Genomic DNA, 18448 nt, shown 5'->3' with positions numbered 1-18448 from the left:
AGTTGGGACGATGGTCTGAATGGTGCACCGGTCAACAAAGCGGAACAACTTGAACAAGAAGCAAAAAATATCAAAACACGAGCAAAACAAGAGCTTGGAAGCTGTATCATCGAATTTTGCAGAAATCCAATGCGTGCATTTTGATGAATGATGAGACTTACGTTAAATAGGAGTCAAGATCTCTTCCGGGACCACAAATTTACACCTTACCCATTGACGAGGATATGAGTGATCATAAGAAGTCAATTTAGGGCAGAAAGTGCTTGTGTTGCTTGTGTGGCTGCTCATGTGAATTGAAGTCGTCAAATATCTACACATGTTCATCTTATATAGAAACTTGACGAATGCCGATATGTACCAATCTGAGCGTTTGCAGAAAAGGTTGCTTCCACTATACAAGAAGCATAGCACCACTATTCTGGCCAGATTTGGCATCAGACCACTATGCTAAAACGACTCTAAAGGGGTTTAAGGATAATGATGTAGATTTTGTTGAGAAAGACATCAATCCGCCAAACTGCCCCAGCTTCGTTCGATCGTGAGATACTAGGCTATTGCCAAGCAAATCTTGGTAAGCTTGGATGGTAAGATCAATAATACCATGGCGAAGTTCAAGAAAAACTGGAATGCTGTGTTCAAGAAAGCCTATCGAACCACTGTACAAAGCCTAATGAAAGGCGTTGAGTAGAGGATCAGAGCATATTTCCAATAATAGTTTTTCTTATTTGTTTTTTTTCCACACGCTGTAAGAAAAAGGTTCATAAAACATTGCGCCACGGTTTCCTTATTTGAATGATCAATAACAATGGATTTTAAGATTAAGAATGTGTTTACAGCTTAGCTTTTTGTCCCATGAACACTAGACGAGTTTCTTTCGACGTCGATGGAATGGCTTCAAATTATAACCCGCTCTTGTCTACATTGTAGATTTGATATGGTTGCGAATTCCGACACCATACTGGCCTCATACTGAGTGCTTTATTCAACCACGTTATAGTTTACACTTTTCTAAACGAATTTCAATGTTTAGTGAACCTTTTCACGAAATAATACGGGGCTTCTATGAATAATAGATAACGGTACTCGGTTTAAACAAAAAAAAAAGTTTGACATGGTAAGATAAAAGGGAAATTAATTCGACCACAATGGGTTAAAAATAATCTATCATCATTATAATTATAATCAATTATTCTAACATAATCCTACGTCAACTATGCAGTTGTGCACTCTAGAGAGGAGACTTCCTCACAATTGAGAGGCTTAGAATGCAAGGGATGTAAGTGACTTGATCGATTTCTCTTCATCGACTTTCTCTTATGACTGCAAACACATTCCCAGCTTATTTGACAATGTGGCCGATAGGTCAGAACCCCAATTATCGGTTCCTATAGCAAAAGCAAATTGGAACGTTTTTGTGCGCTGAGTTATTCACGAAAGAAAAAGTTGATGAAGATAAATCGATCAAATCACTTACACCCCTTGCATTCTAAGCCCCTCAATTGTGATTGATTTTCAACGAAAAGAAAGGTGTCGAATTTAACGTGTTGGCTTCTGTTGAAATCGACCAAAATGTAAAAGGCACTAGGATTTGTTTTTTTCCACTTCCCTGTAAAGAAAATTGCTCCACCAATGGACATAGGAACAAAAGAATCCCAATTCTGTAGTTTTCCGTCTGCTTCGGATTCGGAGCATGTATGTATTTTTGGAGAGACATGCCAGGTCCTGAAGCATCCCTTGTGCAAGAGATGTAAAAATCGCATACGATTTCCTTCTTGCTGGTTGGTGTGCGCGAGAGTGAGAGTGACTTGGTTGCGAGTGAAAAACATCTGATTTCAAACGATTTTATCCCTTCCCAAATTACATCAACAAACCTATCATTAGGTTGCCCGGGATTGACCTCAGTAAATTCAATAATTTGAAATTTAATACTCTTTGTATGTTTGTGGTAAAACACGCCTAAACATTTGCGAATGCGACGTTTTGCTCAGCTAAAGTTACTAGCAACCGGTGAGTTATATCCGAACCATGCAGCAATACGGACACACGAAACAATATTTGATCGGTTAAATTAATTCCCATCCAAATCAATAACTTTAGAGCAACTATTTCTGAAAATCCCGAAAGCACTTCCTATTGGACAATGCTCAATTTGTTTCTTTTTGTAGCTATGTGATTTGTCTTCCTTCATTCTCATATAAACTTTTATTTTCACATGAAACTGCCGCGAAACAGCGCTTTACAACACTACAAAACCGAAATGTCTGCCGGTAGAAAAATCTCGACCGGCCAGTAGAGCTGATAAGAAGTAGCACATCGCACATTGGTATATGACGTCAACCAGGTGATTGCACGCACTATTCAGCACCGCTCGGGACAGATTATGCCGAATCAAATTGCAAAAAAAAAATCAAACAATGGTCGTATCACTGTTCGTGTTTCGATCCGCGCGTGGAAATTTAGAGCAACTGTTCAATAAACCGAAAAAACAAAACCTGTCTTTGAATAGAGCCGTGTAAAAAAAACAGCAGCAAACACAACTTTAGCAACAGCGATAGAGGCATTTCAAGGACACTCTTACCCAGGTTTTATTGGGTAGATGTCACATCACGAGCATATTTGTATAATTCTCATAATATTGTCAAACCTACTGTTTCCATTTTATGATATGGTGTCGCGACTTTCTCGATAGAATCGTTTAGGTTACCATTTTTCCTCACATTTCCTGTTGTTCAATGGTTTTCATCTACTGTTTCAAGTAACTTCCAATTGTCAGTTTCTTCATACCAACACATACAACCTCGCGGACGACATGTCACACAGAGGCAAAACAACCGAAACAATGTTTCGTTCCTGCAACCATACTTTGACACTGATACTGTCACGACATGCTATGAAAGAAAAACTTCACAGCTCAGCTTTACTTCTTTCCATACACTTCACATCATTTCACTATTTTCGATCGAACATTTTTCTATGCTTCTAGGTTATGTTCGCTGTTGCTAGTACAACCAACCAGCTGCCATTTGCATAAACACGTTGAAATTAATATCAACCACTTTCGTCACTTTCCCCGGCTGATGACATTATAGGAAACACTTACCGGAGTGCGCCCCGTTCGAACAGTGCACCGGGACTCAAAGGATTCGTTTGTAAGGGATGAAAAAAGGTCCATTTGCTACTTTTCATGTTCGAAACCACGGAAGAAAGGAGCGAGAGAGATATAGAGCCAGAGAGTGGTCCAGAGTGAGACTGGTAAAAGATCATCTTTCGCACCCAAAGACTCGCACATGCGAGAACGAGACGGCAGTCTGCTTTTTTCACTTTCGCACACACACACAACTGACAACCCTTGTACAATTCCACGACGGTAGCAAAAGTGTGAGTAGTACCATAGATACTAGTAGTCGCGAGAACGAGGGGTCGCAATTCGCTGCAGTGAATGAATGAATTTTGCATCACAATGAATGAAAATCATACATGAATTCATACAATCCTGTTTTTTCGGGTGATTGTTGTTGTGTTCAATGACTTTACGCATTGCGATGATTTTCTAATAGGATTCTAGAGGGATATAGGGTGATTATATTATTTTATTATCAAATGCAATGAACGATTCTCATTACATGTTTATCATGTAATAATGTGACACTATTCAAAAGTATTATACAGTGACTCGTTGAGAAAAGGCCATCAAAAAAATATCAAAAATTCAAAAAGGTATATACATTTACAAATTCTAAACATGGTCATGGACATGGTATATGGTCGGTTTTTGAAATCCCCATACATCCATTGGCACCCTAATATACATATTTCCGTTATTGAAATATATTTTTGTAAGTACCCCCTTAAATATTCAGTGTAGAGACCCGAATTTCGGACGTTTCTTCGAGCTCCGTAAAAATAAAACAAAGAATGTTTTTACTTTCCATTATATCATAATTTATTCATCTATCTTTTAAAACTTCGTCGCCCCGTCACCCAGATATGGGTGGCAATTTTTTCGTTCAAATTTGATAGAATAGACATTAAAATGTAACTACAGGATGTGTAGAAAAATAATAAAATCATGACCATATTATTGTAATGTTTATACTATACTTTTTATTAATCTATAGTACGGATGGTTTGTACTGCAGTTTTTTGCGAAACCCATATAATATGACTTTGGCATGTGTTTGGCATGTTTGGCATTCGTCAATTCGTCTACAAATTAAAATAAATATTGCTAGATCATGTAAAAGTTGTCTACAAACTAAGTTCGGAAAAATATTCATAACTAGAATAGTTGAGAGCTGATGAAGTAAGAGGGTTAAAAAAAAAAGATGTGCCATGGCGTACAGGATTCCTCTTCTGGTTATCGGAAACAAACAAAAAATCAAACAGATTCTGAATCAGTAAAGATGCCGCTATCACATGAACCTCGAACAAGTCAAAACATCTTTTTTGACATAGAGACGAACCAGCCTACTGAAAGTCTCTTATATAAAGACAAAAAAAACTTTTTTGACAGAATGGCGGCCGTTTAAAAAACAAAATGCAGTTTAAAACGTTTTTTCTGGCGTTTCCCGTTTTGTTTAATATAGTAAAACCTAAAAAAATATCATATTTTGGAGATTCATACCTGCAATCGGTTCAGTAGAACTTGAGATATCGTGTACGCCAGTTTGAAAAAACTAGTTTCGAGCAAAATGCGTTTGAAGTTCATTGTAATGGCCCTACCAGGTTAGATATCACATCACTAAAATGACTTTAACTCGGTAAATAATAGGATTTTCGATAAGTCCTTTCTAGGGTGTATTCTTGAATGCCTAAACTACAGAAATATGGAGGATTTTTTTTCAAATCTTTAAACTAGAATACCGCCTTAAGTAGTAGGTTTTATGCAACAAAAATATATATCAACTATCACATGACTTTCTACACTTTAAACTTAAAACTTAAACTTAAAAACCCCGATACCTGAAAAATTATAAAAACATTTCTTCAATGGTTTCGTCAAAAATGAAGTTTTCGTCTAAAAATAGACGTCATGATTAGGTCTACTCCTCGAAAACGACACAGAAGACGAACATTTTTAAGATGCTATAAAATATAATTTTTCTAAAAAGTCTACTAAAATGACTCTCATATGCACTTAAGAAATCGCACATAGGTTAAGCGGTTCAGTTTTTTTCCCAAAATCAGCAAAACAGCCGATTTTCTAGACCACCATAATTCTGAATTAAAAACTCTAAAGGCAAAGATAAAAAAATGAGGGATTGAATCTAGCACACGACCGCTGGATGTGAACTTGTTTATCACCTCGGATATTATTTCAAAATGTCTTATAACCAACTTTTTTAGTGGAATGTGGAGGCCGATGGTTTGTGTGGTTTCGTAGAGTCAGTAGCAGATGGATAATTCATAATTCATTCTTGTCCTTACGAGAACAATAAACAAGCTGGCAATACGTCACAGTTTGATTCCTCACAGGGCTCGACAAAATCATATTCAACTGAGGATAGTCAGCGGACTACGAAGAAATTCGCCTTCGTATTCAATTGGAAATGAATTTTGGATTCTTCCAGTAGTTTCTCCGTTAACATTACTCAACAGTCATTCGGGCGTTGAGTAACTATCCGGTAAACATACTAGTGTTGGATTGCGCAAAACAAAACGAACATAAAAGTGAGGCAAACCACGAGCAAAGTACATTAGGGCAGCGTTAAAGGAACTTGGGATCACTGAGGTAGATTTGGCGAAATGCTCATCTCGGCGAAGCTACACACGAGAGAGTTTTCGGTGGTATCTGTTCAAAAGCCGCACAAAGAATCTGTACGACCAAGTTCTGTTTAGGTATAAACATCGAGCATCGAAAAATATTGCATGATACAGTGTCAGAACTCTATTTACATTTTTGGCCGTTTGGCTTGAGTTTTCACCTTTATCAAAGTGAAACTGTAAAATAAAGCGTCTATTCTAGGATTGGACGATCTTGAATCGATATTTAGAACATCGATCCTTTCCTTCCCGATTTCCTATTTTTTGGATCGATTATTTGTACTTCGAAAAATCGCGAAAATCGATCTTTTCATTTCGTTTTCATCTTTTTGATCGAAGATTTTTTTTGTAACTTTTTTTTTCAATGTAGATTGATTTTAGTCTCACCAAAAACTACCTGACAAATTTCATAAACATGACCCAATGTTATCAAATTAGTCGTCGTAGATTTAGGAGAAGCAGTTTTGTAAGTTTGTTCATTACAAAACAAGTGCAAGTTATATTGATGATGACATTAGGTCCAGCGGAAACATTCTTTTCTAGAACTGGGACTACTACCAAGATTTCAACTGAATTCTAGACTAAGGCACGGTTGGATTTTTTGGGATTAGCGAAGTTGGATGATGGATGATGTTGTTGAACTTCTAATAATAATTTTCAATTAATTTATTTAATTAAATAATTGCATGATAGTACAAGAAAATACATTTTTTCTGGGCTTTACATTTCTTTTGTAACCTTCATGCTGAGAATCAAATAAAATTAAAAAAAATATCCATGCTCTGACTCTAGAACCGTCGTATCAAATATAGAAAATGATCTGGCTGTTCTTTGTAGGTACAGTGGAACCCCGTCTATCGGCGAAAGCAAGCTCCATAGTAAATCTACAGGCCTTCCCCGAATTTGTCGGTGGATGATAGACTCATACACTTTTGTTTTGGTCATGGCTTTCACATTATCTGATCACTGGTTTACTCGTCCTGGTAGATGGATAGTTTAATGATTTATGTATTGATAAAACATAGTTTTCATGCCGAAATATCTTTTTTTCGTGTTTGGAACTCATTTTTAGTCATTTACAGCGTTATCCGCGATTTTCGTTATCCGCGGTGAGCTAGCCCGACTATTCCGCGTATAATCGGGGTTCTACTGTATTTTCAACAAAATCTGTTACTAAATTTGTCAAAAACTAAATACATGTTCTTCCACTCACCAAGGAAACAAATCTTCGCTTGTCCCGACCCAAAGTTTGATGATGTTTCGATTGACAAGGTGAATCATTTTAAATACCTTGGAATACATTTAGACACAGGTTTATTATGGACACAACAAATAAATTCTTTAGAATGAAAAATTTCCTCTCTTTGGGGTATATTGAAGAGAGTATTCTACTTGGTATCGCAGAGACCGTTCAAGAATTTTTATTTTGCATGTATACACTCACTACTGCAATATGGAAAAGTGGTTTGGGGACATGCATGTAAAACTTAACTTAAAAAACTACAAGTGTTGCAAAAGAGAAAGAATATACAAACTACCAATCCTCCATCCAACTTTAGAGTTATATTCCGACGATTCTCATAATATACTGTCTCTTCTTGGACTACGCGAATTTCAGACTATTAAACTATACTTTAACAATACTATTCACCATAACTTGAGAATACCTATAGTAAATCATCAACACATCACACGACAAGCACAAAATTAAATGCGAAGTAGTGCAACAACTGATGTTGGTCAGCAGCGCATTCTGTTTCATGGTAATTCGAATTATCACACATTCTGATAATTTTTAAAACAAATTAAAACAATATCTCAAATCAAAGACCAATGTTTTCGTAATATAGATCGATCAACCACAATAATTCATTCATGTATCGTCTTTTAAATGCTTGCCAGTACTATATTTTGTGAACCTAATGTTCCATGTTTATTTGTTTTTTTTCTGTTTAATTGTTTTATGGATCCCTTAAAAGAAATATATTTTTTCACTGGGGTCCATACATTTTTGTTCTTCATGTTTTCGTCCACTCACCTCGTTTCTAAATGTTTGTTTGTGTCCTTTATTTTAATAATTGGAGCCCAACTCTAGGACCCTCAAATAAGAGTATCTTCGAGATGGGGGTGAGTGGAGGGCAAAACAAAAATTGAATAGAAATGTGAAACACGTATATAGAACAAGTAATAAATTGCAAATTCGATTTTTCAAAGATCGATTCTTTGGTACCGATTTAATAAGAAAATCGATCCCTACACAATTTATAAAATCGATTCGTAAAGATCTTTTACATCCTGATAACGCCATCTTTTATAAAATGGAAGATTTTTGTTTTTTTTCAGGAAAGCCAAATGAAGTTTTCTTCACAATGTGTCAATCCGTATTTTACGAAATTGGAAGTATGCATGTATTACTTCGAATTTCGCTGATTTTGACCCCGAACAAAACTTATACAAACCCACAGTGCTCACAGTGACAAGAAAGACACTATCGACTACAAATGAGTCATAATATAGGAAGAATCACAACTGGAGAAGGTATCGAGCGAGTGCATAAAAATGTATTAGTTCAGCTACTTTAGCATGCTGCCAAACATGCCATGCTTCAGCTCTAAAGCAAAGCATTAATAGTGCTCACACTATTTCCCACTGTTGCTGCTGTCGTGGTTTTGCTATTACTCTCGCATAACGTAATAAGTTTTTTTTCTCTTCAGTTTCTGCAGATAATTTCAACGAACTGTCAAAGATTTTTATTACTACACACACGCATACGCGAGACACCGAAAAGGAAACAAAACGAGCTTATTCCCTGCCTCTCCACCGCTATCACCCACAACCACCCCTATAGTACCAGAGATGCCAGATGCGTAGACATGTCTTAATTTCGAAGACATTTGACTTGCTGTGAAGACTTATCTAAACTTTGGGAACACAAATAGAAGTATCGTTGTTTCTGAACAATGGTTGAACAGTAGCGATCTGGTTTGAATGTCGATGAAAAGAATCGATCCAAAACAAATAGGTCCTATTGGAAAGTTAGGCGTGATATCACACATTTGAAGAAGTCGAACAAGGCAAAGGTATTTTTTTCGTGTCATGTGATGACATCTAAAGAAATCGCCTGGCATCCCTGCGGGATACCCACCGTTGTGCTACTAATGCTGCCACTCAATGTAGAGGAAATAGCACTAAATGCTGGTTACAACACTGAAATATGTTTCAACTTGCCATTTTATGCTGCTAGACTAGGTTCTCTTAGCACAATATCACATCACAATTTTGTACTTCATGTTTTGCACAGGGGATATTCACTTTCCCTTACGACCGAAAAAAAAGACCGATAGGCCGACTTTCGAACTGCTCTCCGCCGTTCGATCAATGCACCGGGACTCCGAAGGATTTGACTGAAAAAGAGAAACAAAGAAGCTCCACCAACCTTTACATTCAACCCCAGTGGGGAGAGGAGAGCATAAAAATCATTCATAGCCAGGGGCGCTGAGTGTAAACGGGAGGACTATGTGCCGTGTTCACACAATCCATGACAGCGCTTAGCTTATCTGGTAACATCACACAACACCACCACCATAGAGAGTGTGCGTAGTGTAACATGCAAATTGAACGAGGGGTACTTCGAGAGCGGACCAATGTAATCGTTGGTTTGATCAGTTCGAGTAACATATATGGTAAGAAGAAATTCGTGGAGGTAAAAAAATGCTAGAACGCTCAGAAGGGTAGTAAAATTACACGATGCGTGACCGACTGAAGCGTTTGCGTTTAATTCGCTCTTTTAGAACTTACACTATAGGCTAAGGGGTTAGACAAAGCATTCAGGTTTGTACAAGGTATGTTTCCGATGATTTTAAATTATTCATTCAGGGTGTCGACTCAAGATCCGAAAAAAATCTCCGATATTCCCTGATTTTCCAATAATTTTTCAGGGAAAATTCCAGTTGTAAACCAGTAATTATATACTCTTATAGTACATTAGCAGTAGTTCCTAAAGCATTTAGTTAGTTTAAACGATGAAATTTAAGAACGTCTGTCGATATTTGCCAATAAATGAATTGTTCATGATTTTCCATTGAGTTAAACGACGATTGAGAAATGTCGTAAAAGATAAAAAAAAATAGATTTAACAATACAGTTCAAAGTTATCTTGAAGAAGTCTTAATTAACTTAAATATTAAATTTTGATTCGAATCAATTTCATGATACTGTTACGATTTTAACGAAATGCTTTATCTTGCAATGTTTCGTCTCCCTTCTGTACCTTTTTCCAAAATTTTCTTCGTTTTACATCCAGAGATTTCGCTTCTGCTTTCCGCAGCCATTTCATTAACTTTGACGATAAAGAGAATGATAATTTGGAACTAGTTGAATTAACTAGCTCAACATTTTTATTGATACTATCCTTCTAAAGTGAACTATAGTATCATAAACTTGTTGCATAGCCTCAGGGCTCAGAAGCCTTCTCAACGTTGAGGATTCCACACGAGAGACAGAAGATCATTTTTGGTAAAAAGTTTCGTCAAATATCAAAACAGTCAATAGTCGAAAGCTTCTCGAATCGTTTCCCCTCTATTTTTTATCAGAATCAATGATGGAAAGATCAAGGACACATCAACGGTTCATGAGCTTCAAAACCAGTGCTTCGCATTTCAGGCGAAATTTCAAGATTTGTTGGTTGTAAAATTTGGCGGTTTTTTTTTTTTGAATTCATCAATCCTTTGATAAAACGTGCGAAATGTGCAAAAAAAAACAAAACCCCATTTTTTAAAGAATTTTATTGAGTGAATGAAACCAAGAATAAAACCAATCAATTAAATCTATTATACAGCCATTCCACGCCAAACCGATATAGTGGTTCTCAGATCTCGTTGAAATCGGTATTTTTGTTCCTTATCGCAAAATATTAGACCCGAAATTTTTGGATGAAAGGGAAAAACAATCATTTTTCGGACCATCCTAATGAATTTTCATTATCTTTTTGCACCTTAGCTTTTTGCACCTGCTTTGTTCTCTATTTAGATAATAACCATTTTTGGAAATTTTGTCACAATCCAAATGAAGGTTCAATGACAATATCGGGCCCGAAGAATTTTCTAAATTCGATTCGGGACAAACAACATCGGCCGAAAAACCGGTACGTAAAAAAAAATATTTTGTACTAAAAAATAATTCAATGGGAAAGAATGTGACGCAAGTGCAATTGATAGGAATGTTTGTTTAAGAAAACCTAAATAAAAAATTCCAGTCAAGCAATTTATCACCACTGGCAGGGTTGCCAACCATTATTTTCAAATATTTAATTGTCTGGAAAGTTGGTGCCGACTTTTGGGAAAACATTATTTTATTTTTATTTTTATACATTTATTCAATTTTATATGCACAATTTTGTTTCACAATTTTTCGCCATCCTTCACGGAGCTTAAAAATTCTATCCTTCCAGAATATGTTTACTTTCTCGTTTTTTGAATATAAAACAAAAATTTGAATTTTGAAAAAAACACCTTTCTCATATTGAAAAAAAAAATTATCCAGAATCTCTCAGGGGGTGAAAGACGATCATATTTGATAAAAAATAACTTACCCTCATACTTTTTTTTTTGTTTCGGGCTCTGTTCTCTTCAAACTGGCTCGATTACTAAAAAATACGCTACGTAAGACGATTCTGTTGCTCCCGTTTGAAAGATGGGAAAATTTATCACAGGGTATAGTTGAGAAACATCTAAATTAGTGGATTTAAATAACATTTTGGAAGTGAAAAACTTAGAGGACATATTTTTAAAGTGCTATTAATAATTTTACCCAAAAAAAAAACACAATATACGTGATTGTTTCTATCAACCATATTAAAGCTCTTTAACCGTTCTACTATTTGTTCTTTGATACCCAACTTCTATCTTTCTTTATAACGCTGCAATATCGTTCAAGAATTAATTAAATGACAGATTACATCCGGCATCAGAATACATTACTATGCTACTAGCATACGAAAATAGCAAGATATGTAAAGAATTATCAACGCAGGAAGTGTGAGAAAATCTTTCGATATTTTGAAGATTTCTTTGGATGTTAACTATTTTGTTACGATATTGTTGAACGCACACTGTCCGTCACTTTGTATGATAGTTAAATTGTGACAAGACGCAAAGTTCCATCCCAAGTGCCCCTTGAAACTATCCGTATTCTTCTGGATAGCCACTGTTGCTGTCATACATACTCACACCACCGGTTGTTGTATGTATTTATTTTTAATTTACAATTCAAATTTTCCATCATCACACACCTCATTCACCTCTCAAGTACAAATCCCCGGATCGACTTCAACTTCCACCCGCAACAATCTCTCCATTCGTGTATTCCGGCGGTCCGTCATTTATCCATGCCCCCTCTTTCCATTGAGCTCCACCATCGTAACACGTCACTTCGTCTCGCATCTCATCATACGCAGACCCTTTCCTCGATATGAATGACATACGGGGACATATGTACATGTACACAAGACTCCGGGGATACGGCAGAACCACCACTTGTGCGAATTTCCTCTCCAGTACACCAAATCAATTACACACTGTTAACTATTTCTGCTGTTGCTTAGCAGAGAAACCACAATTTTCCCATTCCTTCGCCACTGTCTCGAGCTAATTCATAAAGGCTCCGCGTCGTGTGCTCTGTCGGGGGTAGCCGGAATCAATTCGTTGCCGATGGCTTTGGTTTGTCCTCAAAAACATCCGTTCCTGTTGCGAAACAGATCTCAACAATGGATGGGGACTTGTAAGTATCATGGATTATAAAATAATTGAGGGAGAAATTGAACATTTTAAAAAAAAACCTAGCACAAGGACTTATTTGATGTCTTTGTACCTATTTTTTGTGAAATTTAGAGATTTGAAGCGAGATTAATTCTTGATCGAGCGTGTTGCTTGATCGAATGTTGCGAGCAGAGATCAATCGTCTGTACAATAATTTTCATTCAGCCCAAATGCCATGTAATATGCAATACTGTATTCGTGATGATGTCGACAAATGAATGCTTATTCAAATATTAACGAACAGATGAGCAACACTGAAACTTCAAATAACGAATCCCATATCAACTCGTCTCATGAGTCTTTTTCAAAAAAAAAATTTCAAAACATTTTTTTTGTTGATGATATTATTTCTAGGAAAATTGTTGGATATTTCATAATGTAAATTTAAACAATTTCCTACATTTACTTTTTTGACCAAAATTTTAAAGGTCTTACGATTCTTGAGTCAGAATTGTTCGCTTTGGAGGATCTGATGTTCATATGAATTCAAAGACAGCATAACACGCGGCCTGTACGAACAATTTTGGCTAAGATTTCTTGCTATGAACATTTAACTTGTTTGTACATTTATGCGTTATATTTCAACTTTATAACCTCTGCATAGAACGAGATACACACTACAACATGGCGCAGCTTGGTCGAAACCACCCCAAATAGGTCATTTGAGCTGATTGAGGATTAAAGATGATCTACGAATTAGAAACTTTTTTTGACGTCAATTTTGTAAAGAAGTGAGAGTTTTTTCCATCTAGTTCTATAGTTGTAAAACATCGGCGTTTTTGTTTTTTGAATGTTTCGCGCCTGGACACAACAATAAAGTTCAAATGGCCAGTCTTATAAATGAAGATAGTTATTATATCCTACACTATACACTTCAATTCAACCGACTTCTTACATATCTCTGGAAACTATATCGAAAAATATATCGTTGATATAGTTGTGACACGCAGTGTATTCTTCGTTTTGTTGAGATTGTATTCAGAAAAGATTCTTTCCACAATTTCAACAGGGATAGTAAGAGTGCGAAGCACAGATGAAAAATCCGGATAAAACTGGACAAATTCTTCAAAAAATTGGGAGATTTTTGGATTTCACTTTTTGACTGTCGAGAAAAAAAACCTGGAGGAACTGGCCTTTCTAATTTAGAGAAGGCTCTTTGACGGCTCAGGAATCCTGGATCCTCTGATGCGAAGTTCATCAAAATAAAAATCTCTGCATGGTCCCCTCGCAATGCTCAATTGCCTTGTAAAGAAAATGGGAGTCCCTCGCGAAGGTGAATGGCCAGGGAGGCGAATTGTTTGACAGAGTATGAAGACAGATTTCATATGATGATTTTACCAATTATTGTGTCGCGTCGCGTCCAGACCAATTGGGACACAAGAAGTTTAGGAAGATGACTACATTCCAAATGTTTCTTCGAGAGCATGGTTCAAAAGTTAAATAGTAAGCCATGACTTTAGTTGTGTAATGTGTACACTCATGGTCATTTACCGCTAGATGTGCATCTCGACAGAATGAAGCTCGTGGACAACAATGGATATTGTTGTGGAAACGGTTACGATGGCATCGATCATGCAGTTGGGCAATGTACGAAGAGCGCATTTTGAATGCCATTGACCCAAGGAGTACAATGTTCCTATCAATTATTAACTCGTGACGTCTGCTTTTTACCGTTTTGTATCAAATACCGAACACTTAAGCTTTGTTGGCCATTAAACAGTGTCTCATTACTCAAAATGGTACTTCTTCGCCAAATTAATGTGGTTTTTGGATACAACAGAGCCTTTTCTTTTATTTGTCCACCATAAAATTTATTTACAAATACATCTTCTTCTTCTTCTTCTTATATGGCACTAACGTTCCTAGAGGAACTCCGCCGTCTCAACGTAGTATTACTTGCGTCATTTTCATTAGTACTTAGTTGAGATTTCTATGCCAAATAACACGCCATGAATGCATTCTGAGTGGCAAGCTCTAGAATACGCGTGACCACAGTGCAAGTCAGAGGAAATTTCTTTGAAGAAAAATTTCCCCGACCAGAACGGGAATCGAACCCGAACCCCCGGCATGTTAGGTTTGACGCTAACCACTCGGCCACGGGAGCACAACAAATACATATTCATGGTGAAAAACGCAAAATATGTTTGATTAGATTTGTCTCAAATTCCGAACAGCAAAACATGCAATTTAAACAAAAACATAACTTTTGAGCTACTACACCGATTCAGATGATCGATATACCAAATTAAATCCAATTAGCTATTCTTCTTTGGAAAAATACTATACACCAAAAATTTGGATTTTCACCTTCGAAACATGATTCAAATTCCGAATTTGCTAACGCAAACATTTTATCGGTGGTTCTGAAAGTCGCTTTTTTCAAATGCTTAGTATTATATATTAAAGGTATTATCGATACATGGAAATGATGTAAAAATGAAGCCTATACCACAAAGAATGTCAGGGTTTTTGTTATTCAATTATTTATAACATTAAAATTCAGTAAATTTTCATTTGAGAATGGAGTGTTCGGAATTTGAGGCAAAATGGATTTGTGGTTCTGAAAGAGTTGAGTATAAGAATTGATTTCCTTTTTTCCTTCATCAGTTTGTCTCGTCCTTTCGACAGCCAGTCGAACACCAGACGCTAACCCAAGCCATAAGGCTAAAGGCTGATTTAGACGATGCCAGTCAGCGCTCTAGTTGAAGTATCCAGTGAACAGAGAACAGACACTCTGTTCAAGTTACTTGTACCAGTATCGAACAAGTAATTGGCCTCTAACTTAAACAGAGTGTCTGTTCTCTATTCACTGGATACTTTAACTAGAGCGCTGACTGGCATCGTCTAAATCAGCCTTAAGGTTACTTTGGATAGGAGTACGCACGAAAATTTTATTGTACGAATAGAAACAAACAATTTTGTTCGATAGGAGCTGGCGAATTCGAACGAAGCAAGGGGGAAGCAATGTAACCACATCAATACAACTCAATGTGGTTGTTTACTTTCACTATTGCATACAATTCGTACGACCACTTTCCTGCATCCAGTGTCACCGCCGCCTAATGCACAACGCTACAGTACGTGCGATAAATCTCTGTTAAGACACGACATCTCAATTCCATATTCCTAACCGGACCAGCCCCTCAAAACGTTGCCCTCATTAACTACGAGTAAACCGCATGTAATCGGTCAAATTAAACGTAGAAAAATTTATAGAAATGGTCCGCATAACATCGTAGTCACCATTATGAAAAATTTCGAAGACATCGACATTTCAGCTTCCGCTTCCTTGTCGCCCAATACCTATGGACGGAACTCAGAACAATTTGGTGTACCAGATGTAAAGATAGCTGGGCTAGATCTGACTCAAATGTAATTGGGCTAAGCGAAGGGTAAAATTCGCTTGTTGAGGAACTCCCTTTTGTATATTTCCGAATTGACGGTCTTATCCGTCACAAAAACGCTTACATTCTTCCCACAGGAACAGACACTTTCCAAATCTTGATTTTGTTTTCGCTTATCCGCTATTGTTACAAACTTGAATCTTCTGGGTATCTTGCCGCGGACAAAAGCGTTATAGTATTTGATCTCGAGATTTGGTTGGAATCGGCTTTCGCAAAAGTTTCATTGCCGATCAAAACACATCCATCGCGTTTTGTCGGCTCCTGGTCGTACAGATTACGTGCCTCAATTCAGGCTAGTGTTTGTTTTTTGCGCCTTCGGTTGGGTTTCCTACTGATTCTAACCTTCCCCACTAACAACCATCCCTTCCTTGGTAATCGCTAGGGAACCGCGCTATAGAGGCGACCCTTCTGGCCTTCGGGCGCCTGAATATCATATTAACATTCCATCCCTTCTCCTGGTGGCTATAGGCAACATTCCAGACATGCAAAATCGCTTTTCAATGATTTTTGTAGCTAAACATGGTAAAAAGTTGCTGCTTGGTCAGGACCAGTTTTTTTAAGCCCTTCTTGCATTTGACGTAAATCTCCGTTGAGTTTTTTTTTTCATATTCTTCAGACAATAAATTCTTTACGATCTACCGTTGATCACTAAAATAAACAAATTGTTGGTTCTTCATTTTAATGAGCTAGAATTTCAACAAATAAAATCTGATTTGAATTTAATTGCACTATTCATTCGAAAATTTGACGGTTAGACTCCAGAGACATTCCGAATTTCCGTCCAACTTGCCAATTTGAAATAGATTTTATAATGCTAATTGACAATCTATTCTTCTAGCTAAGACAATGATAGAGGAACCCACTAAAACGAGGGCTTAGTGCATATTTCTGTAAGTAATAGTAACGAATTAAATGCATTTCATTCAACTCAGGTACAACTTCAATGGGAATTGTTCAAGTGAATACCATGCCATCATCTGAACTCGCTCCAGAGAATCCTCCTGACTGCTACTTGAAGTTTTTTCTCGTGAATAATCAATATTCACAGTCCGTTTTAGAACGTTTACACCACACGTAACTTTCGTGTGTAATTTCGTTCAAAAAAGTGATAATCAAGCTATGAGGAATATTCATTTATGCAGGGGATCATAATATCATGGTATCATGCGTACACTTTAACAACGATCAACAACGATTGACAAGGATGAGTGGAAGATATACTATACAATCGGCAAAAAATACAACAATGCAATTACCGATATCTTCATAATATCGTATTTCAGTGAAGCACCTACATTTATGCATAAACCACACACTACGGGGATATTGAAATACGCGACGGATTACTTTCGGTATTATGTTCTACCGTTCTATTTCCCAAATATGGAACCATCGTTATAATACTTATGAATAATTAGTTTTGATTAGCATCAGAGATTTGTTTTTCTTCTGGTAGTGTAAAACAAAACAAAAATGGATATAACATTTTGATACACGAAGGTTTTGAGGGAATATCTTGCAAATATACTCACTATAGCAGCATACGGATTGGTCCCACAATAATGAGCGACGATCGGCCAAGGTTCAATCCTCAAAATGCTGCTGCTGCTGCTGCTGCTACTGGTTGAAAGCAGCAGGCCAACCAAAATCAGCCGCACCAGACCCAGCAGAGAGTAATAAGCGGCGTATGACACGACCACAGTGCCACGGTCAAAACCCGTCTTTATTCGACGGCAACCTGCCTCCACCTTTCTTGTTTCAGCATTCACACCACCCTTTCATGTCAGCAGCCAGCCACACACAAAAAAAACTCCTTTTTGATTCGCGATTTCTGCCGTGAAACGCTTCTGATACCACTACCAGCGAGCAAGTAATTCCAAACGAGCACCGATGAATAAAATACGGAGGCGCAACACCATTAGCTCTCACACAATCGCACAACTGAATGTATAAAATATTAAAATGAGGAAACAAAAAATGGAATCCTCACTTGCGAATCTATCTTTTAGAACGGTAATAAAAATCACAGTTTTCCTGCTGCACTACATCCAATCGAGGCACTCATAACACTCACCAGCCGGAAAAATTTCTAAGTTTAACGAAAAATAATCCTGAAACCGGCTACTGTTTCGAAATTACTAGTTTTTCGTCACTTTTCATGGAACTACACCAGTCACTGAGTTACATCTTCCCATTCGGTCCGTTCAATCCATTCGGTCTCACTGAGAGCAAGGTAATCAGACAGGTCGAACCAGTATTGCGTATGGGAACGTCAAATGTCGTTGACAGTCAAGGTTAATAGAAAAAAATAGCCACGATGAAAACGAAATCAACTTTAATTTATTCGCACAAGAAGCAACTGTACGGAGACTGCTACGCAACGTAATGGTAGTATGCTAACATCTTTCGATTTTACTCCATGATTACGTTGAGTACGTTGGTAATGAAGAAAATTTTGCAAAGAAA

The 18448-nt window shown here is 37.0% G+C and overlaps 1 protein-coding gene across 9 annotated transcripts in view; it reads right to left on the bottom strand.

The window, feature by feature from the left end:
- Window positions 1–18190, bottom strand: part of LOC129771356 (phosphatidylinositol 3-kinase regulatory subunit alpha) — a 63056-nt gene extending 44866 nt beyond the window's left edge. For 4 of the 9 annotated variants that reach the window (XR_008742352.1, XM_055774907.1, XM_055774910.1 and 1 more), the window contains exon 1: window positions 17515–18190. The gene's annotated coding sequence lies outside the window, so the exon portion shown is untranslated. Of the gene's footprint in view, window positions 1–2648; window positions 3075–3100; window positions 3238–8991; window positions 9148–17514 lie in introns of those variants that run through there. The other 5 variants (XM_055774908.1, XM_055774915.1, XM_055774912.1 and 2 more) reach the window with 4 other exon arrangements.
- Window positions 18191–18448: the final 258 nt, after the last annotated feature.

Source organism: Toxorhynchites rutilus, chromosome 2, assembly GCF_029784135.1.
Source record: "Toxorhynchites rutilus septentrionalis strain SRP chromosome 2, ASM2978413v1, whole genome shotgun sequence".
Taxonomy (NCBI): domain Eukaryota; kingdom Metazoa; phylum Arthropoda; class Insecta; order Diptera; family Culicidae; genus Toxorhynchites; species Toxorhynchites rutilus.
Note: the sequence above shows the minus strand (reverse complement) of the source record. Positions and strands in the feature narration are given on the sequence as shown.